Here is a 10,462-nt window from a genome sequence, read left to right on the forward strand (position 1 = left end):
AGCAATTTTCTATCAGTCAGTTAGGTGACATGATGAGTGAATGTAGATAATTTGCCTGATGACATCCCTCAGCCCAATCTGTTTTGTTATCCTGTGATGAATGGGTATCAGTGGGGAAACTTAGGCTACTCCTTATTTACAGTTTGATGTGTCAGGCGAAGTTATCATTTGCGATTGCTGTTGCTGGAGCAAGACATGAAAAGCATGCAGACAGAATTTCTATCTGTTATAATTGCTTCCGATATTATTTACTGAGCAAGCCAAATCCCAGGGGGAAACTTATCTTGCTGATCATAACCTTTTTTTTTGTATTTTGAAAATGAGGGGAAAACTACTGATCCCTGAAGCATAGAATCACGGTAACACTTTTAGGATTTTAAAATTAAAAGATTTTCTACAAAATGTTTAATGTCTATTTTTATCAGTATTATATTTAATTTGATGTGTCTTCCAAGTTACATTACTAACCTAAATCCTTCTGTAAATTATTAGCCATATCTTCTATCAGTACTGACGCTCTATGTTTTTGTATCCATTCTTGAGGTGTTAGTGCTGCTTGCAAGGTTGGCATTTATTGTCAATTGCTGGTTGTCCTTGATTGCCTTTGCATCCTGTGTATAGCACACACTGCAGCCAAAAGCAGGGGAGTGGATGCTTAAGCCATTGGATAAGGTGCCATCCAAAAAGACTACTTGCCCTTAGACCAATAAGTCTTTGTTCTAGAGGTTAGTTAGCCTGCTATCAGCATAAGGGAAAATGCTGGAATTGATTATTAAAACTCGGTAACAGAGCATTTGGGTCCCGATAAGCTCAGTTGGCTAAATGGCTCCTATGTGATGTTATGCCCATTAAAGACATCATATTCCTAACTTTTAAGATATGGACTTCATTCAATATGGACTATTTGAAATTGACATTTTCTTTAAAAAGTGGACAATGTGATGCAAGGATGGTTGCTGAAGTTCAAATGACCTGGTTTTCCTTATCTAAAACTGCCTCACTGTCTCACAAGGGCAAAAGTATACATTCCAGACTAAGAGGTGTCAACTACCCCCATCCTGAGTCTGTGGGAAGGCATTCCTGAATTGAATGGGATTCCTCTGAAACAAAGAAGGTGATTGTCTTACCCCCTCAGGATAAGTGCCTTAAAACAATAAACCAGCATGTGGTTAATCTACCTAAAACCACCATATATTTGGAAAAGGAACTGAAATTGTGAGGAGTCATGTGGTAAGGCAGCCGTGTTTGCCCCTTTGTAATCTTTTAGTGCTTGCTGCAGAAAGAAGCATCAACAGAAAAGGCAACAACATCTATGCCTTCAGAACCAGAGGTTGTAACATCATAAGTTCCTCAAGCCTGTTTCATTCTGGATCCACAAACACAGCAAACAGACTCTCTCGTAATGAGATTGCAAGCAACTAAGTTTGTGACCAGCAGAAAGTCCATCCCTTCCAGAGAATCCTGAAACAACTTTGGCATATGACTTTGAATGTTGAATTCATTTAAACAACCCACCAGGAGTAAAGATAACTTCTTCATCAGCCCTGCAATGTATGTTTTCCAGAACAAGAAAATCAAGTGAATTATGAAGAGAATTTTTGCTTGTAATCTGCAACTGTGCACTATTCTTTTCAACTGTATTTGCTTTCAGTGCACATTTGCATGTGACTGTGTGAGTGAGTGCCGAGCGTTAGATTTCAGGCTCAGTGCATAAATCAACAATCATCTTTATTTATTTAAGTCCACAAAAAGCTTGCTGCTGATTATTCAAATTGTCCACACACTCAGGTTAAAAAGCATACATATCTTCTTCTCAAAAGCTTACTGATTGCAGACAGTTAGGAAGGAAACAGGATTTCGGCAGTTCTCTCTCACCCTGTCTAGGACAGTGGCCAAAATGTTCTGCAGCCTCCGCGCGCCCCCCCCCCCAGCCACCCCCCCATCCCAACTCCCCCTTGGCGAGTTCCCCTGCAGCGGGGCCAGCAAGCCTTTGAAATCTCCATTCATATCGGTGGGACCAGAAGATTCCGCTGGCATGAGGGGCTGGGAAATTCCAGCCAGTGGATCAATTAATTCCAATAGCACAGGCTCAATCCCCATTCCAGCTGAGGTAGACACGGGGCCTGTTTTCTTGCTCTACCCATATAAAAAATCATGGCACTTAGCCGCACTTCAGTGAACAACTGCTAAGGGCCTGCCTTTGGGCAGGGACTGAAGAGGAGAAGAAGAGGGACAGAGCACTTAGAAGAAAATTGTAATGTGATTGAGCAGAATCAACATGAATTGGTGCAAGGGAAATTGCTTTCAACGATGCTTAGAATTTCTTGAGATTGTGACTAATATGGTAGATAAGAAGAAACCAATGGATCAGGTATATTTGAATTTCCAGAAGACATTCAATAAGGTGCCATATTACACAAGTTCAGAGCTCATGGGACTGGGGTAATACATTGACCAAAGGTTTTTTTTTTATTTATTTGTTCATTGAATGTGGATGTTACTGGTTAGAACAGCATTTACTGTCCATCCCTAATTGTCCTTGAGGAGATGGTGGTGTGCTGCCTTCTTGAACCACTGCAGTCCATGTATGTAGGAATGCCCACAGTGTGGTTAGGGAGGGAGCTCCACTATTTTGATACAGCAACAATGAAGGAATGGCGATATAGTCCCAAGTCAGGATGGTGTGTAGCTTGGAGCAGAAGTTGAAGGTGTGCCCTTGTCCTCATAGGTGATAAAGGTCTTGGGTTTAGAAGTGCTGTCAAAGGATCATTGGTGAGTTGCTGCAGTGCATCTTGTAAATGGTACACACTGCTGCTACTATGCAATGGTGTTGGAGGGAATGAAGTTTAACGGTGGTGATTGGGGTGCCAATCAAGCGGGCCGCTTTGTTTTGGATGGTGTCAAGCTTCTTGAGTGTTGTTGGAGCTGCACTCATCCAGGCAAGTGGGGAGTATTCCATCACACTCCTGACTTGTGCCTTGTAGATTGTGGACAGGCTTTGGGGAGTCAGGAGGTGAGTTACTTGTGACAGAATTCCCAGCCTCTGACCTGTTCTTGTAGCCACAGTATTTATATGGCTAGTCCAGTTCAATTTCTGGTCAATGGTCACCTACTGGATGTTGATAGTGGGGGATTCAACAATAGTAATGCCATTGAATGCCAAGAGGAGATGGTTAGATTCTCTCTGGTTGGAGATGGTCATTGCCTGGCACTTGCTGCAATTATATAGGGCCTTGACGAGACTATACCTGAAGTGATGGGTATGGCTTTGTTCTCCTTATGTATGCCATAGAGGGGGTGCAACAGAGGTTCACAAGAATGGTTACTGGGATGAGAGGGCTGTCCAAGAGGAGAGATTGAATAGAAAGTATATTCTCTGGAGTTTAGAAGAATGAGAGGTAATCTCATTGAAATGCATAACGTTCTTGTAGGGCTTGACAGGGTAGAGGCAAGTGTTTAAAAGCAGTCTCATTATAAGGATTTGGCCATTTAGGACTGAGTCAAGGAGAACATTCTTCCCTCAGAGGATTGTGAATGTTTGGAATTCTCTAACCCAGAGGGCTGTAGATGCTCAATTTTTGAATATATTCATGACCAAGATCAATAGAGTTTTAGGCACTAAAGGAGTCAAGGGATTTGGGATGTTACTGACAGGAGAGAAGGGCAAAACTGAACTCACCATCCATAAATAGAGGTGATTTTTGTTTTAAAAATAGGCTGTGGTGCTTATTCCAAAAAAAAACATTTGGCTGTGCAGTCAATTTTTAAAGTGACTCGCAACAAACTCTCTTAGGGTTAAATCAGAAGTTTAGTTTATTCACACATTGAAACCCTGGGTGAGGGGGATAATTGCAGATTCACACATACACATGCAGACACGTATACAGTAAGGGAATGGAAAAGAGGGGTTTTACAACTATGAATAATGTACCAGTGAAAAGAACCACAGAAATGAATATTAACTCACATGATTTCTAGAGTCCAGAAAGTCCAAATCCAGAGGGGGTTCTCTCACGGAGAAGTTCCAGTTCAGGCGGATTCCTGGCTGAAGGCAGAAGCGCAGACTTCCTTTAAGATGGTGCCACAGTGAGATGAGTTTGATAGTCAGAGACTTGATCTGCTTGGCAGATGGTAGCCAGTGGTTTCCAAACAAACAGGCTTCAAGGAGGGCTTGTTGCAGGCTGCTTGGTCAGCCTGGAGTACTGTCGTCAGGTGTTTGCACGTTGGAGATAAATCATCACTCTGCCTGCCTCTGAGTTCTCAGTAACTGCGTATGGAAATTACAAAATGGATACTCAAGTCATGTGACCTCCTTCCTCCAACAATGATTTCATTAAAAGGATGTTTAGCTGGTGTCTGGATCTGGCTTTTGTTTGGTGGCTTATAATGTCCCAGCGATGAGACTCTGAAAGAGTCATTATCTATATTGATGACCCCGTACTGGGTAGCTATTTTCTTTGTTGGCCCTCGGACTAAGGGTAAGCCGAGAAAGATGCAAATGACATCCATTTTCTTCAAATAGTTCCTTTTCAAAATGGACCTTGATAGGCCCAGGTATGAGATTCCACGAGCAGCATGCCAGGGCATGTCTCCAGTGCAATCCATATAATGACACAGTGGTCACCAGACACCAAATCATTTTTGGTGGCCATCTTTAGTTTCAACGAAGTTCATTTCTAAATAAGCAAAATGGACTAAGCTTACAATTTCTTTCATGTCTTAGGAACATGTTAGGGGATAGGATGGGAAAGTGAAATCATTGTAGAAGTTCAGCCATGATCTTACTGAGTGGTGGAGCAGGCTTTTGGAACCATATAATCTATTCCTGCTCCTATTTCTTACGTTCCTAGATAGTATTGAACCTCTTGTTGGAGATGCCCAAATCCACATTAATGGAGAGAATTCTACCCTGATGTTTGCCTCAGTGTCATCTGTAAGGCCTGACTTTTTCCCGCATCGGTCGGGCTCAACGGGAGCGGACCATCGGGGAACGGCTCCGCACCGCCATTTCACGCAGGCGGTCCAATTAAGGCCCACCCTGCGTGGATCGTGGGCGGTAGCGCTCAGCGCTCCCTGTGCAGCCAGGAGGAGGAGAGTCGGGTGTAGTGCACAGTTTGCATGGAGCTGCCTCAGGGAGATTGAAGCGCTTTTTAAAAAAATAAATAAAGACACCAAAAATTTAATGAAACATGTCTTCTCATGTGACTGTATCACATGAGATGGGACATGTTTTTATTTTCAAAATAAAGGTTTTATTTAAATAGTATTAGCTTTAGGAAACCTCATCCCACTCGTGGATGAGGTTTCCTAAAAAATGTAAAGTCCGCTTGGCCTTTTCGCCTGCACACCAACTGTTAGGGTGGATGGGCAGCATAAATTTCAAGTTAATTAGATCCTTATTGGCCTTAATAGGCCTTTCAATTATTGTCTGACGCGCAGCCGGCTCTGGCGCGCCCTCACCGAACAAAATATTGTGCGAGTGCGCAGTGATGTCGGGATGCATGCCTGGCATCATCGCGTATCATTTTATGTTCCGGCGTGTCGGGCGGGTACCCGCACACTGAAGGTAAAATTCTGGCCTAAGTTAATAGGTTTTCTTTTGGTTTTTGAGTCTGGGTCGCTTATGTCAAAAACAGATATCTAAGCACAAATAGCTATAGGTCTCAATTTAACAGCTCACCAGTTTACCAATACATGAATACACTGGCCAAGATCTTAACACATTCAAAACCCAGAGGTAAAATCGGACTGTGGGCTTTATTCTTAGTTTGTTTTATATGATCCCATTCCACTGTGGGTTGCCATGGTTTTTAGTGTTGTTAGATATCTTTCATTTTGAACCTTGTCAAAAGCTTTCTCTAATTCCATAGGCATTTCTACAAGCAACATCCTCAAAGGAGGTTTGTCATCTGGGTTTTCCCAATCTAAATCCATTTTGACTTTCTTTTTAAACCATTGTTATTGCAGTCCTGAGTCGTCTACTCAGAATGGCATTGATTATTTTAGTTTTGATGTTAGATCAAAACACTAGTTTGCGTCAGATTTTCCCCTTTTAAATATAGGCATTACATTTTATCATGACAAAACTTTTCAGTAGCTAATGGTTGTCATAACTTTAACTCATGCCCTTCAAGTTTCTTCCTTAGTCTTTTTCAGAATTCAAGGATAAACAACATTTGGCTGAAGGAGTTTGTTAGTTTTTAGTTAATTGAATTAGTCGAATGCCTTTGCTGCACAGATTCCAAAATGTTTAAAGATCATAGTGAAGGAATAATATGGTGCAGAAGGAAACTATTTGGCTCGTTGAATTCTGTGCTTTTTTTATTAAAGAGGAATCCATTTAGTCCACTCCCCAATATTTCTCCATATCCCCGCATTTTCTTCTACTTCAAGCATTTATCCAGTTTTCTCTTGAAGGTTACTATTGAATCTATACTCAGCACTCTATCAGTTCATGTAATCCCTCAACTCTGGGACAATTCTCGTAAATCTCTTCAGTGACCTCAGTGAAGCCTTCAAATCACAGAATCACAGAATTTTAATGGCACAGAAGGAGGCCATTCAGCCCAACGTATCTGCACCGACTCTCCAAATGAGCATTATGACCTAGTGCCTATTCCCTGCCTTTTCCCTGTACCCCTGCACATTGTTTCTATTCAAACATTCATCTAACCCTTCCTAAACATCCTTCCTAAAGTATGGTGCCCAGATTTGACACAACTGGCAGGAATTTCTGGCCCGGACACTGGTGGGTATCAACGCGGGCAGGATAGGAAAATTTGGAGAACCATTAAAAGTCAACAGCTTTCCAAAATTTCCCATCCTACCCACAACAATGCCCTGGTGGTGGGATAAGAAAATCCCAGCCAATATTCCAAACGGGGCTGCATATAGTGTTTTTTTGAGATTTAGCATAATTTCCTGGCCTTTGTACTCTATGCCTCTATACTTAAAGCTCATGATCCTAAAAGAATTATTAACCTGTTAATAAGACTTGTTAGCCTGTCCCACCACCTGTTGCTGGGTCAAAATCCTGGAACTCCCTTCCTAACAACACTGTGGGTGTACAAACACCACATGGACTGCAGCGGTTCAAGAGGACAGCTCACCACCACCTTCTCAAGGGCAATTAGGGATGGGCAATAAATGCTGGCCTAGCCAGTGAAGCCCACATCCCATAAATTTTAAAAAGAGAGATTTGTGCACAAACACCCCATGTATCTTTCTTCTTACACCCCCTTTAAAATTATATCACTAAAGATATTCCTTGTATTAACACACTGACTGTACAATAAAAATAGCATAGTATGTAGTTATTTTTGGTAAAATATACTTTATTCATAAATACCTGAAAGAACATTACAAAACATTTCAAAATGGCCACCACAAAAAGTGCAATCATATTCCAGTTTTACACATAGATCACAAGGTGCGTCAATGCAGCCAATGAACATTACAGACATTTCAACATGGCCATTATAGACAGTCAGACAGTGCAATGGTATTCAAGTTATCTGCATAGATCATGTTGCGTTCTGAGGTGCTTCATTACAATTGTGATACATGTTATATTTACTGCATACCTTCAATATGAGTCATACAGCCCAAGAGGGCTATACAATTCCCAGCCCCTCGGTGCACTATGTCTTAGACAGCGACCTTTCCCCATTACGTCTTTACGGTGGCTGCCTCAAGCTTTACTGCGTCCCTCAGCACGTAGTCCTGGACCTTGGAACGTGCCAGTCTGCAATACTCAGTCGGGGACAACTCTTTGCACCGGAAGACCAACAAGTTTCGGGCAGACCAAAGAGCGTCTTTCACCGAGTTGATGATTCTCCAGCTGCATTTGATGTTTGTCTCAGTGTGCCCCTGGGAACAGACGGTAGAGTACAGAGTTCTGTGTCACAGCACTTCTCGGGATGAACCTCGACAAGAACCAATGCATCTCTTTCCAGACCTTCTTGGCAAAGGCACATTCCTCAAGGAGGTGAACAATGTTCTCTTCCCACCACAGCCACCTTGAGGGCAGCTTGTGGAGGAGGTGAGACTCCTGATGTGTAGGGGGGATCTGACGGGAATGGCCTTTCCCACCACCAGCCAAGCTACATCTTGGTGCTTGTTGGAAAGTTCTGGCGATGAGGCGTTCTGCCAAATGACTTTGACAGTCTGCTCGGGGAACCATCCCACAGGATCCACCCTCTCCTTTTCCTGCAGGGCCTCTAGGGCGTTACATGCCGACCACTGCCTGATGGGCTTGTGGTCAAAGGGTATTTTCGGCATACATTTTTCCAGGAGGGACAGTTGGTACGGCACGGTCCAACTACTTGGAGCGTTCCACGGCAGCGTGGCCAGATCCATCCTTCGCAGCACCGGGGACAGGTAGAACCTCAGCACATAGTGACATTTGGTGTTTGCGTACCGAGGGTCTACACTCAGCTTGATGCAGCTGCACATAAAGGTGGCCATCAAGATGAGGGAGATGTTGGGCATGTTTTTATCCTCCTTCATCGAAAGGTTTATACATCGATTCCCTGCGAACATGATCCATTCTTGACCTTCAGATAAAGTGAAAGATGGCTCGGGTGATTGCCACAGCACAGGAGTGAGGAATGAGCCAGACCCACGTACAGCGACAGCGAGAGTGCCTCACACCTGATGACCAGGCTCTTACCCGCTATGGAGAGGGAGCGTCGCTCCAACATGCCCAGTTTTCTTTTTACCCTGGCTATTCATTCCTTCCAGTTTCTAACGCATGCCCCGGTCCCTCCGAACCATATCCCCAGCACCTTCAGGCAGTCTGGCCTAGCGGTGAAGGGGATAAAGGATGTGTCAACCCAGTTCCCAAAGAACATTGCCTCACTCTTGCTACAATTTACCTTGGCTTCCGAGGCCAGTTTGAACTGCTTGTGCAGATGTTCATCAGTCTGTGCACCAACTGAGGATCCGAGCAGAAGACGGTGACATCGTCCATGTACAGGGAGGGTTGACCTGAGTGCCTCCACAGCCTGGGATCGTCACTCCTCTTATGCCCAGATCCTTCCTGAAGGACTCAGCAAAGGGTTCTATGCAACAGACAAACAGGACAGGGGAGAGAGAGCAGCCCTGCCTGACTCCAGATTTAATTGGAAAGCTTTCTGATTCCCACCCATTGATTAAGGCTGTGTTAGTGTAAAGCAGTTGGATCCAGTTGCAGATTCCATCCCCAAACCCCATATTGGACAGCACATCCACCATGTAGGTGTGCGATATTCTGTCAAAGGCCTTCTCCTGATTCAGGCTGTTGAGGCAGGTATCCACACCCCTGTCCCGTACAGAGGCAATCGTTTCCCTGAGTAGCGCAAGGCTGTCGGAAATCTTCCTGCTGAGCACAGCGCAGGTCTGGTCAGGGTGGATCACCAACTCCAGACCAGACCTGGCCTGATTGGCAATGAGCTTAGACACAATCTTATAGTCCACATTCAACAGTGAGTTGGGTCACCAATTTCAAATTTCCTCCCTTTCCTCTTTCCTCTTGTAGGTGAAGGTGATGATGCTTTTCCTCGTGGATTCTGACATGCTGCTGGCCAGAAACACGCTCTCGTACACTTCTAGCAAATCCAGGCCAATCCAATCCCTCAGAGCCAAACACAACTCAATCGGTAAGCCATCGCTTTGGTGAGTTTTACTCTTTTCGAAAGACTCAAGGGCCTTAGTCAGTTCGTCAGGAGTTAACAGTTTGTCCAGACTCTCCCATGTATTGTCGTCTAAGGCGGGAAGAGAGAAAGGACTGGGAGGCCGTGCTGTCTGTGGGTTTTATGTCATACAATCCGGCATAAAAGGATTTACTAATCTTCAAAATGCCAGGCTGCGATGACTTTACTGAGCTGTCTTCTTCCTTCGGGCTGCTGATCACAGAGCTCTCTCTGTGTACCTTTTGGAAGAAGAAATGTGAGCACGTCTCATCCTGCTCCACGGAGAGGACTCTGGAAAGGAAGATGATCTTGGAGGCCTCTGAGGTAAAGAGCGAGGCTTGCTGGCTCTTCGCCTCTTGGAATTCCTCCTTGACATCGACCCCCATCGATTGCAGCCGGAGCAGGTTCTGCATGGACAGAATTTTACATTCGGCATGTAGGCACGAGCCCGACAAGCCAGAACGTAAAATGACGCGCGATGACATTGGGATGCACTCATCGTGCGCTGTCATGATATTTCGCTGGGTGGACACGCGATGAGGAAGGAGGCGTGTCTGCCATTAATTAACAAGCCAGTTAAGGCCCTTGAGTCACCAATTGTCTTTGGTTTCACGCAGCTGGTAAGATTTTCAGGGCATCGCATGGGCATAATGGGCAGGCGGACACCTAACAGACAGAGTTTCAAAAACCTCATCCACGGGCAGGATAAGAGGGGTAAGTGGGCTCACTAATGCGAGTTGTTTGCATTTTAACATATAACTTGCTGCCACTTGCTTGTGTGAACAGAACAG

This window comes from Carcharodon carcharias, chromosome 19, assembly GCF_017639515.1.
Source record: "Carcharodon carcharias isolate sCarCar2 chromosome 19, sCarCar2.pri, whole genome shotgun sequence".
Lineage (NCBI taxonomy): Eukaryota > Metazoa > Chordata > Chondrichthyes > Lamniformes > Lamnidae > Carcharodon > Carcharodon carcharias.